Source organism: Adiantum capillus-veneris, chromosome 22, assembly GCF_014529385.1.
Source record: "Adiantum capillus-veneris isolate H3 chromosome 22, ASM1452938v2, whole genome shotgun sequence".
NCBI classification, from domain to species: Eukaryota; Viridiplantae; Streptophyta; class Polypodiopsida; order Polypodiales; family Pteridaceae; genus Adiantum; species Adiantum capillus-veneris.
This window is the reverse complement of record NC_140952.1, coordinates 39,854,658-39,880,546: the sequence shown is the minus strand read 5'-3', so window position 1 is coordinate 39,880,546 and position 25,889 is coordinate 39,854,658. Positions and strand designations below refer to the sequence as shown.

At 41.7% G+C, this 25,889-nt stretch overlaps 1 long non-coding RNA gene across 1 annotated transcript; it reads left to right on the top strand.

Moving 5' to 3' along the window:
* Positions 1 to 18,912: 18,912 nt before the first annotated feature.
* On the top strand, positions 18,913 to 20,158 carry LOC147429196 (uncharacterized). Its single transcript, XR_015185806.1, has 2 exons — positions 18,913 to 19,374; positions 19,653 to 20,158. It is a non-coding gene; the product is annotated as an uncharacterized LOC147429196 (long non-coding RNA).
* Positions 20,159 to 25,889: the final 5,731 nt, after the last annotated feature.

Genomic DNA, 25,889 nt, shown 5'->3' with positions numbered 1-25,889 from the left:
CACGTGGAAGAGGTCCTCCAAGCTTAAAAATTTCAAAGAGGGAGGAAAGAACATCTCTTTCCTTACCTACGATGGAACCTTTGGTGCTATGGACAAAGTCTTGGCCTTCATTCAACAAATCGATGGCTGTTTGGAGATGATGGCTTCATGGAGTACTCTAAGCTACAACATGTAGCTATGAATTTTCAAAAGTCGGCCAGGGAATGGTGGTCTAGCCTACAAGCAAATGGTGAAGCTCCACAAACATGGAAAGCTTTAAGAGCTTCCATCATGAAGCATTTTTTGGCTACCGATGCCAAAGACAAAGTACTCACCGAATGGCAAAGCTTGAAGCTCTCTCTCCCTACGAATCTATTCACAAATATGTATACAAGTTTTGGGACTTACATCTCAAAGTCACTGTCTTCAAAATAATGGATTTTAGAGAGCAAAAACAACAATTTTGTGCGGTTTTAACTGAAGATATAGTAGAGTATGTCAACTCCCAAAGGTCATGCACCATATCTGCGGTCATACACCATACCATGGTGGCTTCATGAATCAATTTCCAACAAGGGGCTAAGAGAAATCTTAAGCCCACGAAGAACAAGGACCGTAACAATGAGCGTAAGGGGAAGGACAATGTCCAAAAGTCTCCTAAAGGCAACGCCAACAACAACAAAGCTAAGGAGGAGTTTATAAAGGAAAAAATAAAATCTCTCCTGAAGAGCTTGAGCATTATCATAAAGATAACCACTGTTTCAAGTGTAGGGAGCAAGGGCATGCTTATCGTGCTTGCCCCCACAAGAGTACACGAAATGAGCCTCTTAGAGCTACCTTGGTTGAAATCAAAGAAGAGGAAGCTCACCACAAAGGATCTCCTTTATGCCATGCTTGGGTAAAGGTAAGAGAACATGATGCTTTTATTCTCTTTGACCCTGGTTCTACTCACAATTTCATATCCACAACGTTGGCCACCAAGCTAGGCATCCAAGACTATGAGATGGGAGATGTCCTACCCACCGATGGTGCTTTCAAGGGGCAAGAAGCTTCAGTCACTCCCTTAATTGGGAAATTGAGGCTCCATGTTGAAAGCTATGTGGACAAAGAGGACTTCTTTATCTCTCCTCTCAAGCATGAGGATGTGATCCTAGGGGCACCATGGTTTGATCTCATGGCTACCAATGATAAATTCCCTAAAAGGAAAATCTACTTTAGGTTCAGGGAAAAATATATGTACATAGATGCCAAAGAGTTGGGTAACACCATACCCATTGTAATACGCAAGCTTTCAATAAGTCAATAAAGACCTCTATTTCTGTGTACATGATTTTTGTTAAAGATTCTCAAAATGAACCTAATGATTTATCAAAAGAAAATATAAATAACCACATGGAATTAGAGTTATCCAATTTTCTCAAGGGATTTCAGGATGTCTTTATTGACGTCCCTTGTGAACTACCTCCTAAACAACGTAATGATGACCATGCAATTGAACTTCTTCCAGGAATTTCACCACCTAATAAATATGATTATAGAGTTTCTCAAGCTCAAAAAGAGGAGATTATGCGGCAAGTGCATGAGTTAGTTGAGAAGGGCATGGTTAGGTCTAGCTCATCCATTTTGCTCACCCGTGTTATTAGTGCAAAAGAAATATAGCACATATCGTATGTGTGTTGACTATAGAGCACTAAATAGGATCACTATCAAGAATAGGTTTCCCGTTCCACGGGTAGAAGACCTATTTGATAAGCTACAAGGGTCGACCTACTTTAGTAGGATTGACCTAAAAACTGGCTACCATCAGATAAGGATAGTTGACCAAGACAGTCTAAAGACCACATTTCGCACTACAATTTGGTCTTTATGTATACATTGTCATTCCTTTTGGCTTGATCAATGCACCAACCACATTTAACACTAGAATGGTTACAGGACACTTTGATGTCCTTGGACACTTTTGTGTCCTGTTAAGTGACCATTTTGCTTGAATTATTTGAAGAGTATGAAAATGAATTTCTAGGTGCTATATATCCACAAAGTTGCCTTATGAGCTAAAAAAAACTTAGCATTTTTTTCTGAGTATCAATCTCACCATTAACCTTACTCTTGCATAACATTTTTGAACCTAAACTGTGTGAAAAAACGGGTCCTGTTTTTGGCTTTTTTTCAATTTTTGGCAACTATACCACTCTAAACTTCATGTTTGTGAGGTTTATATGGCTAGAGGCTAGGCCTTCATAGTTCTCAACATGTTTTGATGCTTGTAGGGAGAGCTAAGTGTTAAAATTGAAAGTTATGACCAATTTACAAGAATTGCATAATCCTGTTTTTTGGCCAAAACTAACACTTTTATGATTTTTTTGGTGGCTTTCTTGATATCCAAATTCAATTTTGATTGTGTAAGTGTAATGTATAACATAAATCTAATCTTCCTTGAGTTATGGGGGACCTAATATGCTATATAGCATAGTATATGATGATGGTTGAGTTTTTTGATTGCTGAAGAATACGATACATTTTAGAGTAGCAAGTATAACCTTCTCAATATTGTTATTTTCTTAGGCCAATTGTGTGTATTTTGTAGGTAGTGACCATATCTAATCATAGACTACAAACTTGGCTAGATATTGAGTAGTTTCTATGGGTTTCTAGAGGTCATAATGCTAAACCCAGTTTTTTCATGTTTGTTGTATTTAGCACTTTATCATTGCCCCCAAGGTTCCAATTGTAAGAGATCCATTATCCTTTTGACATGCTCCATGGATCCTTTTGAATCCAGAGGCCCAAAGGGAACTAAGAAAACATGTATATAGTATCTGTATTGAGCGTGACTATAGAAACTTTCATGATAGGTCCGCAGAATGGCAAAAATGCAACTTTTTTGTACCTATTTTTTTTGCCCAAAAAAAAATTAGTGAGGTAAAAGAAAAATATGTTTTGGTCACCAACCCATTGAATTTAATGGGGCATTTTATCTCATGTCCTACAAAAATCTCCACTCTTATTTATATGCAATCAACCGTAAGAAATTGCTGTTTTGGGCAAATTGCACTGGTCCATCAACTTTGGAGGCTTGTAGTGATCAAGGGATGAGAAAAATTACAAGTTTCTCAATTTTTCCATATGTAGTAGTTATTGAACTATAAGCTCATGAAAGGATTTTTCAAAATGAGTGGATCTACTATGGTTTTGGAATTTTTTCCCAAAACCCTGAAAGGACACTTTTATGTCTTGTTAGGTTACCATTCTAGTGTTAACTACTTGATGGAGAAGCTATTTATGCCTCACCGAACCTTTACTGGAGTGTTCTTTGATGATATCATCATCTACTCTAATTCACTAGACAAACACAAGCAACAGCTCGAGGTAATATTTCAAGTATTACGAGAGAATAAACTTTATATTAATAAAAAGAAAAGTGAGTTTTTTTGACAAGAGATTGAGTATTTAGGTCACATTATCTCTCAAGATGGCATCCAAATGGATCCATCAAAGCTAGAGGGCATAAAAGGATGGCCTAATCCAAGGAATCTTCATGAACTAAGAAGCTTTATAGATATGTGTGCATACTATAGACGATTCATAGAAAAGTTCTCACAAATCGCGGGACCATTACATGACCTAAGAAAGAAAAATGTTAGGTATACATGGTCTGCCAAGGAGAACCATGCTTTCAAAAAGCTTAAAGAAAAGCTTATCTCTCAACCTGTGCTTACACTGCCGGATCTCTCAAAGCCATTTGAGGTCCAATGTGACTCTTGTGGTGATTTCCTTGGAGCTGTTTTTCTCCAAGAAGGGCATGCCATAGCCTATGAAAGTCGAAGGCTCGAACCTGCTAAGAAAGCTCTAGGCACATATGAAAGGAGCTCCTTGCACTTCTACATGCCGTAGACTCATGGAAGCACTATTTATTGGGGACTCCTTTCATTCTGCGGACAGATCACGAAAGCCTTAAGTACTTCATGATGCAGACCAAGCTCTTCAACAAACAAATGAGGGGGAAAAATTTCTTTCGCAATTTCATTTTCATATTGCTCACATTGCTGGCAAGCATAATCAACTAGCCGATGCACTCTCAAGACGACCGAGAGTGAATGTGGTTTCCATGGAAACTCACAATGATCTATCTTCTATGATAGATGAGTACGCTATTGATCCCAATTTTAGAGATGTGATTTCAGCCCTTGCATTAGGGAAGAAAGAGGAACCATGTACTTTACAAGTCGGTTATCTTCTCTATGGTAACAGAGTATGTGCTACTAACTCACTACGTGAGAAACTAATGTATGAATTTCATGCCTCTCCTTATTCAGGGCATAGAGGGATTAAGTCTACCCTAAATGGGATTGAAACATATTTCTATTGTCCTACTGTGAAATCAAACATACAAGAGTATGTTTCTAAATGTGTGGTATGCCAAAAGACGAAGTTTGATAGAGGGAAGCAACCTGGATTTCTTCAATCTTTGACAATCCCTAATTCACCATGGGAGAGCATATCCATGGATTTTATCTTTGGATTGCCCAAGTCTATCCTATGGGAATATGGATGATAGTAGATAGGTTCAACAAACAAGCTCATTTTATACCTATCAAAAAGATTATCAAAGCCCATCAAATGGAAACCCTCTTCATATCACAAATTTTCAAGTACCATGGCTTGCCAATGTCCATAGTGTCGGATAGAGATCCTAGAATGACCAGTAATTTTAGGAAGGGTCTCTTTGAGAACTTAAGGACAAGGCTAAAATTCTCTTCAGCCTATGACCCACAAACGGATGGCCAAAGTGAAATAGCTAACCTAACAATTCTTGATCTACTAAAACCCTATGTAATGGAAGTAGATAAAAGGTCCCAATGGGAGAAGTACTTACCCTTAGTGGAGTACACCTACAATAACACTGCACATACTTCCATGGGAAAAGAACCTTTGGAGGTAATTGAGGGAAGATCCAAAAGTCCCCTGCTACTTAAGGTACACGGGAAGATCTTCGATGTAGATGAGTATAGCCGCGACCTACAAGAATCTTTCCAAAATATTAAGGATGCTATGTCTATCTCATAGCAAAGGGAAAAGTCTACTGCTCATAAGCAGAGAAGAGATTAAGCCTTTAAAGAAAATGATTGGGTCTTGCTTAAATTTCCCAAGGCTTGATTAAGGCACATGATGGGCGAGAATCCTACGAGCTAGACCAAAAGTAATATGCTAAGTTAGCAAAAAGGTACTATGGTCCCTTTCAGATTCTTAGACCAATCAATGACATGGACTATCAACTCAAGTTGCCCAGTCATTGGCTCATACACAACACTTTCCATGTGAGCCTATTAGAGCCTTACAAAGAAGAGCCACCTCAAGAACCAACTATTTAAGACCCACTGGAGATTGAGGACCAAGAAGAGGTGCTGCAGCCCGAGTCCATTCTCCGACATGAAGACAAGGTATTGAGAGGTGGTAATATTATCCGATGGTATCTTTTTAAATTTAAGAACTATCCTTTTGAAGATGCTAGATGGATACAAGGCATACAATTAAAGGATAACCTAAACCTGGTCAATGCTTACAATGCTTCCCTAGAGTAAGAAAATGTACAAATGTTTAAAATGAACAAAGTTTTTGTCTTATAAAACTCTCTTTTTCTTTATTGTGCACAAATGTTAAATAGTATGAATGCTTAGGATCAAGTTTGCGGATACGACGTGAGCGGGATGAGAACACACAGAACACCTCTATAACGACCCGACACACACTCTTGGAAAGATACACACACACACACACACACACACACACACACACACACACACACACACACACACACACAATATGGGGCACCACTGGGCTTACACAACACACCTGACCGAGATAGGAAACACACCTATGGAGTGAGAGGAGAGAGACTATCCACACTCCACACAGAGACACCCACACCCACACACACACACCCAAAAACTCAGCTCAAAAGAGGAGAATTTCTGATGTCTAGATACAATAGATCTTGGGCCAACACCAATGGGGCAAATAGCTTATACAGTATGGGTAAAATAAGCTAGATACAATCACAAATTGGAGCAGAAACTTCGCTCATAGGAGAAACTTACACAGCCAAAACAGCAGAAAAAGAGGGAGGAATTTGAAAAAATGGACAATGACATCGCATCCGGAACGGCCCAAAACCCCAGTCTACAATGTCAAAGTGCTCAAATCCGACCTCGGATGAGCAGTTTACGGCCAAAACAGGCTCCAAAAACCCCAAAAACACACCTGCGACTGTTCCTCCTCTCTTCTCCACGTTTTTTCTGGTCTTATCTCAATTTTTTAGTTCCCACACTTAGCTTTTGTCACCCTGCTGCATCCATGCGCACACCTGGCACCCAAATGTTTCCAATAATGCATCCCGCCACCGCATGAAGTGGCACCAAAATATGATCCTCATGATGACCTTTCTGCATAATTATCACAAAGAAACACCCATGTTGTGTCCGTACTTCTCCACGTACAAGTATTGACCCCATTCGCCCTCCTTACACCACTAGATGCCATCTGGCGCACCTGCTTACCTCATGTCGTCGGCCAGCGGATAGCTTCCTCGAGAAGTTTTACATGCTACCAACTCCTCATTATTGTAGAAAAAACACACTGGTACTGGTAATAGTGAAAATCGATGCACTATGTACATGCTGTCCTACCTGTACACCTGTGAGACCCACGTAACAACCTAGCTCTGGAAAATGGGCAATCCTTTATTCGATGCACCATGCATGTGTATGTACATATGCACAATCCCTTTCTCTAAAAACTCCTGACAACGTCTTCAAACACCAAGTAGATCTTGTCACTCTATTATGGAAGATTGATAGGACTAATTCGAAGACATGCTTGCGGAAATTTATGATCTCAAGCACGAAATTGTGCGCGTATGTCGCACGTGCCAATGAAAGTAACTTGCCGATACACCGCATGCGAGCCACAAATAGATCCAAGCACACAACAAGCCTAAACTAGTAAGCTCAAAGATGACGATGGTGTGTCACTCACCGCTCTACGCTTGCTTCGTGGAGGATTCCTCGCCGCGAAGAAGAGGGAGACGCTTCTACGCCGCGCTCAACTACCTCGCCGCTGTCGTGTCTCCGCAATGCTCGATTGCACACACTCTCTCTCTCTCTCACGCATACACACACACAGAAGGAGATGAAGAAGAAGAAGATGGAGATGGAGCAAGAGCACTCTTCAATTGCACAAATGAGAGAATGAGTGAATTTTAGGTTTAGTTGACTTTTATATGAGCTCACCCCATTCACACTTGGGCACCCATGCTTAGCCAACTAATCCCTTGAATGTTCCAGTTAGAGTGCGCCTCTCATCGGCGATCACTCTTACCCTTTTCCTATTGGACCGACAACTTACAAGCCCGGTACCTAACTCTACCAAGTAAATAATACAATGTCCGTCGTAGGTGATAGGGTGTCCGTGAGCCATGAGGGTTAACATGTCCCCCTTCTTGATGTAGATTCCATCCTCGGAATCTATTGAGTTGAGACTCGCTTGTCGAGGTGGAAGAGCATTTGAGATGAATGTCCTTAGCCTTCCTTAGTCACTACAAAATCAAACAACATTGGCACAGTAATTGCATTCTCATATAGAATTAAAAAGCATATGTAGTTGTAGGCAGACAATGTGATTGGTAACAAAATTTTGAACCATTTGTCAAAAATAAACATTAAATTGCAATATAATCAAATGCATAAACAAATGTAAAGGTAAAAATTAAACAAGTCTGGGGTCGCTAATTTAACGATCGAAAGGTACTAGAAATCGACTATTAATACCATGGGTAAGCTTCTTAATTTTCTCTGGTCAATTAAGTTGTTTAATCGCGAGAGCCAAGTATTTCATGTTTGAGGGTTGACTAGAGGCTATACCTAGAAGACCTTGTAGTTAAGCTACGATAAAAGGAATTTCTCATGAAATCATTGCCTGATTGATTACCTTTTCTTTGACCCCCCAAAGTCTTTTCACAGTGATTCCATTTTGATGTGTGTGCTTATTTTGTATGCCTTTGGTTTTTTGCTTTTCAAGGAAAAGCGCCCAAACTGGGAACCTCTAGGGCTCTAGTACCATAAGCAATACATGTGAGTGAAGTACCAAATCAACCTGAGGTTGCTCTTCCAGCTTAAGATTTTACATTGTGGCACTTTGATTTTTTTATTTTTATTTTTTGGTTCGTTTTTAGCATTTTAATTTTGTAACTTTGGGGGGTCATATAACACTGTTACACCTCCCAAGGCTCATCACACTAGTAAACTCCCTTTATAATACTTAAGCTAAAGGTCAATAGGGACTAAGCCCACTAGAAATCCCTAGTACATTTCACACAATCCTGCCTAAATCGGATTAAGAACCTAAGTAACCATTGATTATTAGGAAGGCATTTCCCATGGTATTAATAGAAGATCTCTAACGCCTAGCTTGGTCAAACTAGCTTAGTCGGACTGCTTAATTTTTAAACCTAGACAAAAATTACATTGAATTAAATGTTTGATACTAAGCAAATGTGATAAATATTATGCTACCAATCACAATTAAAGCAAACAAACATGGATGCAAAAAAGATAGGGGCAATGCTAATGGACAAGAAACACTTTTTTGTGTTGATGGTCGCGCTTGATTTGAAGTGTGAACGAGAGAAAGATCCCATGAAGGTACGTCCAAATCCTAACCACAGCAACACGTTCATGTACACACTAGGAAACACAAAGAATACCTCTAGGAGGCACATTAGTGGGAAGTAAGAACTTTGCTAATCACTCAACTCTAAAACAGAAACACTCCTATCGTACCAATCCTACCTACCCTCCATCACTTGAGGGATGAGGATCAAAGGTGTTTTATGGCATAGGTTTCTGCTTGAGTATACCGGATGTGAATGTGTAGGTTTGGTCAATGTTTTATTGTGCATACTCATTTGCTAATTGCTCTTGCTCTTGCTCTTTTTTTTTTTTTGTGAGTATAAGGCTTTATATGTACATTCCCTAAGATTGGGACATTGAGAGGTCAGGGAGGAAGGTTGAGAGGGGAGTGAGTGAATGATGACTGTCAACAAACACTCCCCCCTTCCTTGGGTAGATCATACCGTTTAAAATGTGCTCGTCACCCTTTGAAACCAGTTGTTCCAGTTGGTAATAGGTGAGGATTTTTGCCAGTAGTTTTCCATTACTTTAGATGTTTCGTCGAGTTGCAAGGGTGATAAAGTACTCTCCTAGGATTGAACTTGAAGTGATTCATCAGGTGATTCTTGAGCACTGGGAGGTGTGGATTCCTTTGTAGCTTTATGGAGGTCCACTATTGTAGGTGGAGGCCATGGAGAAGCTTTTACCTGTATGGATGCAATACATGAGGAGCTAGAAGCTTCATGGGACTCCCCCCTTCCTAAGCTAGGTGGAACAAATTGTTCTTTCTTCGGTACCCAAACTAGCTCTGGAGCCAGTGTGTAGCATTCTGTGATATTTTTCTTTCCACGATCGTTGATTCGTTTTGGAGCTATAGGATTGGGCTCACATAGGTCAGGTGACAAGCAAGAACACAATCCACGTTTTGGCACCCAGATTTGATAATTTCCTTGATAGTAATCTTGGGCTTCCAATAGTCGTTTACGAATCCACCGCCACGTTTCCATACATTTCTTGGAGAGAGTGGGACGTTTCTTACAAGGTTGCTGTTTTTTAGCACTAGCTATGATCACTAAATAAGATTTAGGGATCCACTTGTACGTTCTCTTTGTTATATGAGTATGAGTCTTGTCAGAAGCTATATGCATTGCTTGTAGCATATTTAAGGGTACGGGCATTTCATCCCCCTCCAGTGTTACCCACGTCGTCCCCCTATTTCCCCAAGTGTCTATGGTTGCTGCTAGGTGGACTCAATCCACATTGTCCGACTCAGTCATCCCAGGTAGTACATCCATATAAGGAGAATCTTCCCCAACATCAGTGTCCGCTTTACACGTGTACCAATATTGCAATGGGGCCGAGTGAGCTGTGGTGTCAGATCTATGATCAAGTATAAACCTGTTTCCTAGAGGATGTGCTCGACCAGTCACAAGATCCACTCGAATGACAGAATCTTGGAACTACAAGTAGACATGGTTTTTAGACCAGTCATGCACCATTTTTGCTTCCCTCATGAAAGGACGTCCTAAGATCATCTCCGATGCCATAGGGGTGAAATCCATAACACTTGAAACAATAGAAAGCACTTGAAACAAGGAATCCAAATGTACAACCTCCGAAAAATTTTGATATTATTTGTAAAAAATTTACCGGACGCCCAACTTTTTGAAGATATGCTAACTTGAAACTGCTAACTAGCACAAAAAGCGCGACAGGTTAACATGCTTTCACCCATAGTGTGCTTGGAGAAATCCATAACAATGAAGGTAACTCTTATTTTTGTCCAAAGAACTTGATCTTGAGATCTTCTAGCATGCCAATAGGTTTAACAATAGACCCATTGGCCATCTTCACTACTATGGTTGTGGTCGCAAGGTGAGGTCTTCCCATAGTTTCCCAGCAATTTTTAGTCACAATGCTAACCCCAACGCCACCATCAAGGATTCCCTTCACAGTTAATCCCTTAGTAGTGATTGGTATGGTCGCATTGGATTCCTCACCCTCAAAGTATTGTCCCAACTTGTTAACAATTATTTCTATAACAAGGTTCTCATCTAGGTTGGGTTGTGGATCTAAGTGTTCCTCCTCTGTTGGCATCTCCCCAGCCCCATCCATCTGTGCAAATTGTGGTAGCCCAAACTTCAGTTCTCCATTGAGGAAGGCTTGAAGAGCTGAGACAAGCTCAGGATCTTTATATAGTTTGGACATGATGGTGGTTCTAACTTCTGAAGACATGAAATCCATCAATTTGGCAATGTTTAATGGCACCTTTTGGACTTCAGTCCCTTGACATGGGGAAGATAGGATCTCCATTTCGTTGGTGGGATCAAGTAGTCCCTCTATAAACATTCTTTCCATCAAGAAGTGAGTACGCCCACTTTCCCATGACTTTAAGTCACTTTCTTTTTGGATGACACTAGGTATGGCTAAGGGTCTATGGTCTTGGTGAGGTTGTTGTTGCGTAGGGAACACGGTGTCTGTAATCTGGATCTTCCTAGGTGTTGGTTCTAGATCCCTTTGGGTATCTTCTACCAAACTCCTTAATTGCTTAACTCACTCAATCTCCTCTGTAGGGTTTGGATAAGTTCCTATCTTCTTCTTGGATCCCTACCATTGTGGCTCCTGAAGATATTCCTTGTTGGTTTCTATCTTAGTGGTCGTTTTGGTCTCCATGGTTTCTCCTGAATCAGAATCCTCTTCAGCGTCATTCATATATACGGGGTCGTCACCATTCCCTATGTTGGTCTTAAAACTGGGATCTGACTTCGCTGCTTTTTGCGATGTCTTCCTTCGTGTTTTCTTCTTTTTCTGAGATTGGGCAATTGATGCCAAGTTACTTTCCGCAAGAATATAATTTTTTTTTTGGAGCATCGATCGTGTGAGTACGTTTACTGGTACCACAAGTGTACTTTGTGATGGCTCCTCGGTAACTTCAATCAAGTTTAATGGCGTGATCTTCGGTGCATTTGGATTATTTGGACATTGGGCAATCAAATGATCTATGCCACATCGATTACACATGAGCATCGTCATTGTAGACGTGCTCACTTGATTGGTTTGCGTTAGTGTGGCATTCTTTTGTAGCCTAATAGGACACTCGGCTACACGATGTGGACCTCCACACTCATAGCATTGAAGAGGTGGTCTCTTAGCAGTGTAATTGATATTTTGCCTTCTTGCCACAAGAGCAGCTACTTGATATACAGGTTTGACTTGTCCCCAATAGTCCTCCATGTAGTATTGTGGACTTTCTTCAAGCACATCCATCCCATAGGAAATATTAGGATCTATATCTTCCTCACAGCCTTCCAAACAAGCAATAGATGACTCACAACCCACTTGATTCACAGTAGTGATTCTCGGATGTGGTGGTTGCGGTCCTAGCACTGGAGGCAGTAAGGGTGTTGTTTGAACAACATTTTGGGCCCTAGGGACCATGTGTTGTGCTGTTTTTTCAAGAGGTGGGGCCGGCATCAATGCAAGCACTTGAGGTGTGTCTGTCCATGCTAAGGTTGTTCTATTGGCCATCGCCCGCTTAAATACTATGAAATCCTTAGCTTGATGACCATACCTTCCACATGCATTGCAATTCCCATTGAATTCTACTCTAAAAGTAGGGCATTCACTGATACTATGCGGTCCATAGCATACTGAGCACCATTGTTGCTCCCTTCTTGGATACATATGATTGTTCTGCGGAGCACGATTGTCTCTAAGACTCTCTGGATAGCCTTGGTGAGATCTTCTAAATTCATCTCAGATATCTTTGGCTCCTTATCAATAGGCTTAAGGGTCATTGGTTGATGCCTCGATTCTTGTGAGCTAATAGATTTAGACTCAACAGACACTCTTTCTCCTTGAATCATTAAATTATCCTCCAATTGGATCGCATTGGTGGTGACTTCTTCCCAAGTGGTGATACCTCTAATGACCAAGCCATTGTAGATATCCTCATGTCGTAATCCCCTAATGAATCTATCAAGCAATTGATTATTATTGAAGCGCTCATTTGGATTGCAACGAGAATTCAAATGCTTCAAGCGACTAATAAAGTCTCTCACCGACTCTCCTTCCTCTCGTTGGGCTTTCTGGAGCTGAGAGGCTACACCCCAAAGCACTCCCTCTTGTATGTATTCTTTTAAGAACAGTCTCCTAAGAGTAGGGTAAATCGTTTTTTCTTCCACCCTTAGGGTTATATACCAATCCCCTGCCTTCCCACTTAAGGTTAGGCATAAAGCATTGCTCTTATGTAAGTCATTGCGTTCTCCTAGAGAATCGCATATTTGTTCAAACACTTCGATATGCTTTCTCACATCCCTGTCTCCACTAAATTTTTGTGTGAGCTTGGCTATTTGTACTGCCTTACTTCTAGGCTCTCTATCAGGCGTGTTACGCATATTCTCCGCAATAGATTGACCAATAGCTTGAGCAAATGTTGCCAAGTCACCTAAGTGAGCAGGCACAGTGGGTGGAGGTGCTCCAGAGACTACATGTGGAGTAGGTATTGGCATCGGGCTTGGCGCATAGGAAGCCCTTGGTTTCCACGTTGGGTACGATGTTGTGCCATGTGGTGGTCCAAAGTTCATATATGTGGTCCTAGGCATAGCAAACGTCGGATGTGACATGTTAATGCTAGCCGGTATAGTCCCATGGAAATAAGAACTTGGGTGTTGTGGTTGTGGAGCATAGGTAGTTGAAAAAATGGGAGGGGTAGGGACTACATGAGTACGAGGACCCATGGGTGTATACCATTGGTACACACTTGTAGGTACTGTTGCACGCATTGAGCTACCATGTAGCGGTGCTTTACTAACAAATGAGGTCCATGGCGTGTTTCTCGGCATGCCCATCATTGGGGTAGGCATGGTAGCCGTGGTGTCATCAAGGGAAAGATGAGCTAGAATTGGAAAGGTAAAGCTATCACTTGTGGGCTCAGATTGCACCGAGACCCCTGGCGAAACAACATATGGGGGATCCATCGGACTTACCGAGGGAGTCTCCATTTGCGATAAGGTCGGTTGTTTAGCCTTTCCTGTATCCAAGAATCTCATGAGACCCGTTGAAGGTATGTTGATCCCCTTGTTTTGTCTCTCTAACTCAATGACCCTATGGATGACCTCACAAACTCTTTGTTGTTGATCCTCCACACTAGTAGCGCCCATTGTGGATTGTAGGACATCTAACCAACCCACGTGATAGGTGTGACCTGTGTATAGGTCGGTCAGAGTTTTCGTTTGTAGTTCGTACTCCCAGTTCTCATTTAAGAATACTCCATCTAGGATTGAGGTGCTAGGGGTGTCCTTTGAGCTAGATGCAATGTTGCTTTCTAGAGGTTGCCCTTTAGCAGTTGCTAAGTCAGGAGCACTTGATTGCTCTCTTAGCAAGGATATTGACAAAAGGGCTTTCGATTTTAACTCTCTTCGTTGCTCCGCCTTGCGTAAGCTCTCGACTTCCTTTTCCCTCGCTACAAGGATATATCGCTCAACCTCTTGCACTTTGGCAAGGCTTCTACCATCGGATAATATGACCTCAGAGGGAAATAACTCTGAAGAGTCAAGAGGTTCAGTGAATGAAGTATTCACCTGCACATTATCTAACGGTATAGGGTCTACGTTGGTCACAAATGGAGAATTTACTTCCCCACCCCCCTCATTTACATCATTAGCTCCATGTTCGGAGCGAGTGGCTCTACTAAAGGTTTCCTTCAGGCGGCTAAGCACGCTTGGCCCGGACCGCGGGCCCATGGTATGCATATCTTGGCTTGAAATATCCAGATTAGGCATTGGGAAACTCTCCATGATGTCGTAGTCAGAGGAAGAGTCACTAGCCGCTATGTTCGGGTCTTGGTTTGTACTACCTTCGGTCCCCGTCGAGGGCCCGGAGCCTAAAGTAGATGGATATTGAGAACTCGCGTAAGTCGAAAATCTCTCTAGTTGCTCCGTCTCTAGCACATAACTAGAGCGCAGATGCATGTGCCTTTGGCACTCTACAAGAGTTGGCGAATAACCTCGAAGGTTAACCGCTTACCTTTTTTAAGCTTCCGTTTTCACTCGTGTTTTTTACGTTTTTAATGTTTTTTAATGTTTGATTTTTTTGATTAAAGTGTTGTGATAGCTCGAAACGAGCGTATCACTTAGAGGGTCGCTGTGTGCTTTACAGCACAATTTTCGGGCATCTAAAATTTCGTTGGTCCTCAAAAAATCGATTTTTAGCTATGTGTGAAGCTAAAATTCATAATTTTAAAAGGCGACTGAGGCCTACGCCTAAGCGTGAGCTTGGGCTTGGGTTTGGGCTTGGGTTTGGGCTTGGGTCTGGGAGATATTCCCGATCCCGGTCCTACCGTTTAAACAAAATAAAATTGTTTAATTTTTAATTTTTTAATTTAAGAATAAGGTCACCGCGGCCTACGCCAGAGCACACACACACTCTATCTACCTACTTCTAACTAATACACCTACTGTTACACACTAACACACTCTATTAACTCTCACAGATCTACACAGAAAACTAACAACCTTAGTACACTGAGAATAAACACAGTACCTTTGAAAACTCCCTGAACAAAGAAAACTAACAACCTTAATACACAGAGAATAAACACAGTACCTTTGAAAACTCCATTAACAAAAAAAAACACACATTATAACACCAAATCCCTCTTCTCAACACACACACCCTCCTTCCTTGCCTTTCCTACAATTGAAATTACACCACAAAAGAAGCACAGAGTGCCATTCAAGCTTAGTGTATGGCAATCCCCGACAGCGGCGCCAACAATGTGCGTGTATGTTGCACGTCTCAATGCAAGGAACTTGCCGATACACCGTGTGCGAGCCACAAATGGCACACAACAAGCCTAAACTAGTAAGCTCAAAGATGACGATGGCTTGTCACTCACCGCTCTACGCTTGCTTCGTGGAGGATTCCTCGCCGCGAAGAAGAGGGAGACGTCGCTACGCCGTGCTCAACTGCCTCGCCGCCGTCGTGACGCCGCAATGCTCGATCGCACACTCTCTCTCTCTCTCATGCATACACACACACACACACACACACACACACACACACACAAGGAGATGAAGAAGAAGAAGATGGAGATGGAGCAAGAGCACTCTTCAATTGCACAAATGAGAGAATGAGTGAATTTTAAGTTTAGTTGACTTTTATATGAGCTCACCCCATTCACACTTGGACGCCCATGCTAATCCATTGAATGTTCTAGTTAAAGTGCGCCTCTCATCGGCGATCACTCTTACCCTTTTCCTATTGGATCGACAAGCCCGGTACCTGACTCTACCAAGTAAATAATACAATGTCCGTCGTAGGTGATAGGGTGTCCGTGATCCGTGAGGGTTAACACAAATGGATTAGTCATCCATTCTAGAACGATGTCGTAGGGTAAGATAGGGATCCTCTACCCACTAGAAAAAGGACAAATGGATACGCTTTATCTTCTCTACCCCATGGTCGAGGACGACTATGATTTCGAGAGAGAGGTAATGTCATAATAACTAATAGCTAATTCTCCTAAATGATTTTCTCATGTTAAACTGATCATTTAATATGGGGAAGTACCAGGGGAGAAAAAGCTAGAATATTGGTTAAGCCTATAGACGAATCACAGTAGGGATCCAAAGGAGAGAAAATAGGGATCCAAAGGGGGGCCATCTGCAAAAGAGAAATGTGCAACAATGGGCTTCAAAGACCTTAAGGTTCTGCCCATTAAGACTTCCAAAATGCTAACGCTCCAAAATTCAAAGGTTAGGTCCAATGGTCAAATCCAAGCAAAAATTGGATGCTTATGTGAAGACCCTAAAGTCTTCACATATCCCTAGATATAAGGGAGCGATCCCAAATTGTAGGGGAGGCGAGAGAAACACACACACTCTAGCAGGCTCCCTTACACAAAGGGAATAGGGGACACATGTCAACTCCCTAGCCTAGTTGCCCCCAAGATGCATTCAATTCCTATTGGATGGCCATAGAGGTGGACCAATGAGAACTAGGCTAGAGTACCTTTAGTTAAAAGAACCAATAGAAAATAATCTCTCTAGAAGACTATTGGACAGTCTCCCAAGGGGTCCAATGAGCATTCAACAGCCTAGTGGCTTGCCTAATTCCTATTGGCCAAAAGACTAAGGGTTCTGTGAGAGTTTGATTGCATTAATTAAATACCTAAAGCTCTCACAAAAGGGGAAAGGGGGACACATGTACAAGGCTATCACTTAATCTTCTCAATGATCATTGGCTAAGCGTTGCAGGGTCCAATGGGATGCCAACATTAGTAAAATGCAAGAGGGGTCGACCAAGAGAGAGGGGGGGCTGATTTTGGCAAGGCATTATCACACACACACTCACACAATCTCATGTGTGAAGCAAAGAAGACTCTCTCTCCTTCTGAACATTTAACGGAACGCTCATCATCTACTCCAAAGCTTGTGAGAAGGGAGGCCTACACCAACAACTCTTGGCTTTGTGATGCAAATCCAACCAAGAGCCAAGCTCAAATGCATGCGCATCTCCTCTACCATGACTAAGGTATGCTAAGCTGTTATGAGTGATTATGTGAGGAGATATACTTATTTCTGATAAGAATAATCCTTCTTCCTCTCAATCTACTCTCATACCCCGCTAGCTCTCACCATCTTCGAAGGTGTGTGAGGTCTTGGGTTTGAAGCCGTGAGGGAATTGATGTTGTGTTTTGTAAGTGTGATCATGGTGCTTGAAGCTTCCATCTTCATTGCACAAGCAAGTTATTGAAGTAACACAAAGTATTGTATTGTGAAATGTCTCCCTTGATGGGAAAAACTATAATACAATTCCTTTTGGAGGGGGGACCCGCTCCATGTAAATCCGGTCCTCAACTATTGTCAATAGCTTAATTTCTCTCTCTTTTGAAGTATTGCTCATGCCTATCTAACTAGGTGTTATGCTTTTTGTTGCTCTCTCCATCCAAGCACTCTTGCTATGCTCATCAGGAATTTATTCTAATGAAAGATTACTATGTTTCTGCTATTTTCCGCTACACACAAGTTACTAGGCCATTAAAAGCTACAGTGTGTGTGTGTGTGTGTTATCCAAAAGAGTTAGATCCTTTTGCAACCAAGCACTACACAAGGCAATATGTGTCTCTACATCTATCATGCTTCGGGATAATTGCATATGTGCTTGTGAGAAGTCAAGACAAGAGTATGGGGATAAAAATCCAAATGCTAAGACCGCTCCAAGGAGCAATGGGAGAGCAAAAGGAAAAAATCACATCAAGTAGAGGAGCATTGACATTAGCAACCGTCCATTTTCATCAATATTTCTAGCATTCAACACAGTTTTGCATCCAATAAAAGTTTCATGGAGTGCTATGAGTTGGGATATTTAAAGAACTACTGCAGAATTGAACAATATACACACTGTGGAAAGATGGGGCATCCCTCTTCCCAAGTATAGAAGCAACAACAACGTCTAGAAAAATTGTGAAAGGGGAGAATGTGAAGCTAGAGTCCTGTGACTTGGAATTGACAATGATCGCTTCTAGGCAAAATATAGGTGAACTCTAACTTCATTTCAATCACCTCGTCTATAGTTAGCAGTCTCGCCATCATGGAAGCATGTGAGAGTACATGGTCTAGCACACTTGGCAGGTGAGCTGCACAAGATTCCAAAGGAGTGTCCTAGACACCCTTCCTTTTCTCAATCTGTGGATTCAACGTTGCCCTTTTGGGAATGGCCCCTTGGCCCTTGGGGAAGATACCTCTGTGGCCCTTGGGAAAGATACCTTTGTGACCCTTGGAAGGTGCAGCTAGCAACTAGCAATTACTATAAGAGTAGCCATTTCTTGTACACTTCAAGCATGTTGTCAGTTTATCATTAATCAAGCTATCATTTGAGTCTACAGGTTCTCTCTCTTGTGCATTTTGTAATCAATCTAATAATTGGTGATTAGCAAGTATGCTAAGATAAATGCTAGCCTTGCTTACTCTCCTTAATGCCTTTAGCTTACTAATAAGAAAGACAACACTCTCACATGCATATGTACATACACTCCCAAATCATTGATTGGATTCTAACTTTTGAGTAGTTGAAAATCTTCAAGCAACTTCCATATTTCTAAGTGTACGAACCAACTAAGTTTATGCTGAGTGAATTGCAGTCACTTTTCATCCTTTTTTGAGTTATCTTATCCTTTATCCGGAGTGCTTCTTGTGCACTGGTAATTTGCAATGTAAGGAATATTTTGGGAATTTTGAAATGGGGTGGGCTTTTTGGGAGTTTGACAAATTTAAGAGGCATTTCGTAGTTTTTCAAGAAGAAAGGTTTGGAAGCAAAGAGGATGACCATGGACAAGGGTGAGGATCTCTTGGGGAAAAGTGAGTTGTGCTCAGATACTTTGGATTGGCGTCTTTGTTGTAGGTTTGCTCTTTTGTATACGCGTTGCGCTTTACTTCGCCACGGCATAGCAATATTCCGAGGCTGATGCCGAAAGGAAAATCAGCACGCGACTAAATTATTGTTACACGAGAATTATTGTAGCCATGGAGAAGGTCCCGCTGAAATTCCAACAGGAGCAGAAGGCACCTTACAGAGGATATAAATATGAGGTAAATTCTTTGCCTGCAATATATGTAATATACTGAGGTAGCAGATTCTATAGACATATAGACTCACAATGGCGGCCGTCGTCCCTGTGGATGTGAAGGAAACAACAGAAGCGTATGTCCTGATCGCCGATTTGCAGGTAAAAACAATTACCACAGCTGCACAGCTTCTGCTCAGGAGGCACCGCATACCTAGCTAGGTACGATTGGGGGCAGGGACTGGGGGGCCGGCAGTCCCCTGCCCCCAATCTAGCAGTCCCCTGCCCCCAATCGTACCTAGCTAGGTATGCGGCGCCTCCCTTCACAGGAGCTCATAATGTTGAAGTAAGTCACAATGTGAGGATCTGTCCAAAACTTCTTGTGCTAGCCATGTAAATATTTGTAGCTGCTGCTGTAAATAATTAAATGATTGTTGCAGGTATTGCCATAGAGGCTGTGCGCGTGGAGGCAGAGAGTCAAGGAAGCCGTCTGACCATTCGCTGCGGCCGCTTTCTGGAACGCCGAGTGCAGCTGCCCGCGGCGGCCGACCTTGACTCAGCATCGGCGTCTTGGAACGGTCGGTTCCTCACCATTAGCGTCCCCCGGGGCCGGGCGTTTAGAATCCTCAAACCCACCATACATTTTGTAACTCTGCATTATTAAACTAACCTTACTATTTTATTACTAACCATGTTTTATGAACCCGTAAACCAAGCACAAAATTCCATAGGGGTGTTGGTAACGTAGGTAGCAAAAGTACGGCTTCAGAGGCAGTGAAACATGTTTCAAGTTTCCCCCAGGTCATACTCGCTAGGACCAACCCTCTAAAACTTTTGCCCTCTAAAACTGGCATTGCCCCCGGCTTGTGAAGCTAGGGCATGCTGATTTTATCATTTTGCACCTTTGTACCTTGTGTTAAATAGGTAGCTTCTACCTTTGGTTGTATTTATTTTGCAAATCTCTCTCTTCTTCTCCTCTCTCTCTCTCTCTCTCTCTCTCTCTCTCTCTCTCTCTCTCTCTATACAAGTTTAAGAGTCCCTATCACTCAACAGATGTGTGACAAGTAATTTGATTCTCTTGATGACATTAACACTAGCTTTGTAATTCTAGATAACATGATAACATAAAACTACCCTTCTAGAGTCCATGAAAAAAATCACAGCTTCTATTGTACAAGTTCAATCGTCCAAGCCCTTCATTGGGTATAATCGTAAGACCCATGATATGCTTATATAATATATATTAGATATGTTAAATTTACATGCATAGCCCAAAGGAGCTAGCTTGGTTGGTTGAGCATTCGACTGTCGTGACCCGGGTCATGGGTTCGAATGTGGTCAAGTGAGTAGGATGGTGCCCTCATTTGTCCTTTGTATCTAGAAGAGTGGGAATGCTTGCACTGCTACAAAAATACACACACATAGTCCACTATTTGGATTACATAGTTGTTACACTCTTCCTTTGCACAACACAAAACACAAGGCAACAAGATGGAGTAGCACTTTACGCTCACGTTGAAGAATTGCCCTTAATTTTATGCTTTTTTCAAAAGTCTTTGAGGCACATTTGGCATACATGGATGACTTCACACAAGATGCTTATTCCACCACCTAAAATGATGACTAAGTTAGTTCGCATCACTTTAAATTTACACATGGATTTGTTTACATCGCTTGACATACCAAATTCAAAAAGATTGGAAATTTAGCTTGTGGTAGTGAGTAACAAGCTGCCAAGAGATCAAGCGCAGATGTGGTTGAACATGGATCGAGATCCATCTCTTCCAACCTCAAAATTTGATGAAGTTCGGCATAGATCCTGCATATGACTTGGTCCACATACTGCCAAAATTTGGAGTCAAAGCTTGACAGGGGGGTCATGGATCATGATCCATCTACCTCTTCATAGCGGGGGTGTTTGAGTTAATGAGCTCCTAGACATCCTTGAGCAAATCTCAAATCTCAAGTCTGAGCTAAAAATACCTTATGGAGACCAAGATACAAGCCAAAGTTCATGTGTCCTGGTCCTAAGACTGTTTCAAGTGTTGTTTCAAGTGCGGTTTACCAAAATTGTTGTAACTTTTGATACACAACTCCAAATTGAGTTAGGTCTAGCTAGGAAGAAAGCTTGCGATCAATAGGACACACCAACAAACTGATTTTTATTTCAGAGTTGAATTTTTCAGGTTTTATAATTCCAAACATTTACGGTATTCAAAACTAGTTCCTAGTCTAGACCAAAGAGTCACAAAGTCTTGACTTTTGATATACCTGACCAAGGACCAAAAGGGATGGGTTTCATTAAGCCAAGGTGAGCTTGTCCAAGACCGTCTTGAGAGGTTTGAGTGAAAGTTTAAAGATGAAAATTATCCACCACCAGGGTTTTCTACTCCACTTAGAGACATGCAAACCGCAAGTAACGCTACAATATCTTCGATAGTGGGATTGGGAGAATACCTAGAGGAGAGGCATCCATTGATCAACAAACTGAACATGAGATTCATCAAAACCAATGAAGCCATGAGAGTTCTAAGGGATTAACCTCCTGAGGGGTTATATAGGTTCATGAACGGGGATCTAGCATACCGTTTACAAGTGTGAAGAATCCTATACTATGTTGGAATTAGGGTTGCAGAGAAACACACACAGCTTGGAGAAGACGAAGGAAGCTCAAGGCACACAATAGAGAGTGTGTTGTTTAGTGTGCAATGGAAAGATAGATAGCCCTAGAGTGATGGGCGTATATACAATGCACGGGGGAAAAAACCTCCTAAAGAGGGAAAAAATGCCCCGGCGGTCCTAGTGTGTTCACACACATCACTACCACATGTATATGGTAACAAATCCCCGCTAGAGTGATGCGGTGAACGAGAGCTGGCACATGAGTAAAGGGAACTGCCATGCTCTGAGGACAGGATCAGTCCACGTAGGGGAGTAAGCCCAAAGCTTTGCGGAAAGCTTCAAGCTTCTCACGAGACAATGCCTTTGTGAAAAGATCTGCAAGATTGTCCTGTGTTGGCACATAAGCCAAGCTGATCTCTCCTACTGAGAACCTCTCCCTGACATAGTGGTAATGCACCTCAATATGCTTTGTGCGAGCATGAAAAACTGGGTTCCTTGCAACTGCCAATGCGCTCTGACTGTCAGTGTAGATAGTGTTGGCAGTGTCCTGTCCAACACCCAAATCAGCCATAAGGCGTCTGAGCCATACACACTCAACCGTAGCTGTGAAGACCGCCCTGTACTCAGTCGTACAACTCGAAGTGGCCACAGTAGGTTGCTTCTTGCTCAACCATGATATACATGAACTGCCAAGCATGAAACAAAAACCACTTGTGGACACTCGCGTGTCAAAACAACCAGCCCAATCTGAGTCCGAAAAAGCATGTAAGTCTGGCGGCAATGGTCCCCCCTTGGGATAAAACAAGCCAAGATGTAAAGTGCCACTAAGGTAGAGGAAAATCCTCTTGACAGCCTACAAATGCTTAGACCCTAGGCTATGCATAAATCTGCTGACTTGTGAGACTGCAAACTGAATATCCAGCCTCGTGTTGCATACATAAATGAGGCAGCCAATAGCAGTTTGGTAAAGAGTGACATCAGCAGGATTGCCAGCATCATTTAGACTCAACTTCAAACCTGTTTCCATGGGAGTGGCAATAGGTTTGCAATCCTCAAGTCCAAACTTACATAGCAATGTCTCTATGTAACTTTTCTGACACAAGGCAATACCACCATCACACTGCTTAAATTGTATACCCAAGTAATTATGCAACAGCCCCAAATCTTTCATCTTGAAAGTAGCATTCAAATCAGCCTTAAATTCAGCAATATGGCTCTCATTTGGTCCAGTGATCAGCAAATCATCAGCATAAAGAACCATAACGAGAAGTACATCACCCTCACACTTTACATACAATGTGCTTTCTATTGGACCTAGAAAAATTGTTTTGAGTTTTTATATGGTATTGAAGACTGAACTTTCCTGGTACAAGAAAATGTTCATTCAGCCTACTAGAAATTTCAGGTGTTCACCATCATGTTTGCAAATGCATGCCAATCACCAAATTATCAGTTTCAAAAAAGGGTGATGATGATTTTGGATAGGGTGTTTGCACCACCTATTACCAAGGGTGCATAGAGGATGGGGTATCAACTGGAGTCCATCTGGAGGAATCTATACCATCGATGCTGACAAGATATGGTGCATGGATACCAATCTCAAGAAACTTCGTTGGGCAGAGGAGTTAAAAGTCATCGAAGTTTATCTTTACATTGGTACTAAGAATCCGGATGCTACCATTACCTTGGGAGGAGAAAAGATATCTCAGACTCAATGGGTCTATAACCAAGTTACAAAAGTTATCCATGGTGGTAGGATTCGACCCATATGTGTATCTCATAGCTTTCAAGGGTCAAAGGAAACTTATTATTTTGATACTTTAGCCTATCCTTTTGTAGTCACTAAACTCAAAATATAGAGACATTACAATCCTTGTACCTAAAGACTACCAGCCTTGGTAGAAAATAATATGTGTATAAATAAAGTTTGGATTAATATTATCTTTTGTTTGTATTATTGTCTGATCAAGTCTTGCCTTAAAGTGGATTAAAGTTAGAGTATCCAATAAAGTTTCACTTAATCTATATTGCACAGAGTGCGGTGTACACATCTCTTCAAGAGAAAAATCTACTTCTCAAGCAAGCTAAACTTCCCTCTTTCAAAGGGGAAGGATCCCTAGTTGAGCGCGATGCAGAAGTGTGGCTCGAAGAGATGGAAGATTATTTTGATGTTGCTGGTACTACTCCCGATAACCAAGCAATGTTGGCTATGTTTCGTCTCACGGGGGATGCCAAGCTTTGGTGGAAACAACATTGCAAAGATAATCAAGTAGCTCAAAACACTCAAACTTGGGAAGACATTAAGTATGCTGTCAAAGGACGTTATCTTCCACCTGCACACGAATCCCTTAAGATGAATGAATTCTTCAACTTACGTCAGTATCATCTTACAGTGGAAGAATACTACTCCAAATTTGTAACTCTTAGACGCTATGCTGCGCCAATGACCGCAGATCAACAAGTAGCTCGTTTCTGCCAAGGGCTAAATGCTCCTTTAAATACATGTCTAGAAGCCATGAGGCTTGTAAATTTGCAAGATGCTCTTTTAAGAGCTAAACCCTTAGCTAAAGAGATGTCAAACTCTCAAAGGGTACGAAATGGAAATTTAAGGAATACTGGAAGGAGAGGACAGCCTATGATGTGGAACCAAAGGCAAGTTTACCCAGTTCACCAAACTCATTCAATAGTTGCAGCTTTAGCAAATGGAGCTCAAAATGCAGATCTTAGATGCTATGAATGCAACGAGCTAGGACATTTCAGGAATTCATGTCCTAGGCGAGTCTCCACAACAAATACACCTAATCAAGCTAGAGGATGAGGCCAAATAATAAATCGTGAAGGAAGAAATGGAGGACGAGGTTGAGGGTGCGGAATGGCTGCCAGAGTCAATGCTATCATAGGAGAAGCAACATTGGGAGAAGAACAAGAGGAAAGAGCAACTCTACATGCTGCAATTGATAACCCAAGAGCAAGACAACAATATGCTATCATTCAAACACCTGCAAATCACCAAGGTGAAAAATTTGAGATTCTTATTGATTGTGGTAGTACTCATTCTTTCTTGTCACCTAAATGTTTAAGGAGGTTAGGACTTAATCAGCACCCTGCAAGAAATATGAGAGTTGAATTAGCCAATGGAAAGGAGGTGTTATCTCAGTACACTGTGGGAAAAATAGATTTCAAGTTGGGAGAATACTCTACTTCTGCTACTTTTCGAACCTTACCCATAGGAATCTATGACGGAATTCTTGGAATGGATTGGTTAGCCAGTCATAATGCCAATATCCATTGTGCCCAAGGAAGTGTTACTTTTGTGGACAACCAAGGTCAAGAAGTCACTATTCAAGGCCAGAATGGACGACCAAAAGCTTACTTGGTCAAAGCTAATCATCTTTTGAAAGGGTTACGCAAGGGTCAACAAATTTTTGTAGTCAAGCTAAACAAAGTAGAAAAATCTTCTTCCAACCCTGAACCAATGTGGCTAGAAGAATTTTCGGATGTTTTCCCTGCTGAACTTTCTGAACTACCACTACCTAGGGAGGTAGACCATGAAATCAAAAATTTTCAAGGTAGTGAACCAGTCTCAAGAGCGCCGTACAAGATGTCACTTCCAGAGGCTATAGAACTCAAGGAGTAGCTCAAGCAGTTGATTGAGCAAGGGTTTATCCGACCCAATACATCTCCATGGGGTGCACCTGTTCTCTTCCAGAAGAAAAAGGATGGCTCTCTTCGACTTTGCATAGATTATAGGGTCTTAAATCAGGTTACCATCAAGATTAAATATCCAATTCCTTGTATTGATGAGATGCTGGACAGATTACATGGAGACAAAATATTCACAAAGATCGATCTTCGATCTGGCTATCATCAAATTTCGAATCCAGGAGGCTGATATCTCCAAAACAGCTTTCAACACTCGTTATGGTCATTACGAATTTACAGTGATGGCTTTCGGACTTACGAATGCTCCTGCAACTTTCAATCCTCTGATGCACGATATCTTTAGAGAATTCTTGGACGATTTTGTCCTAGTATTCTTTGACGATATCTTAATT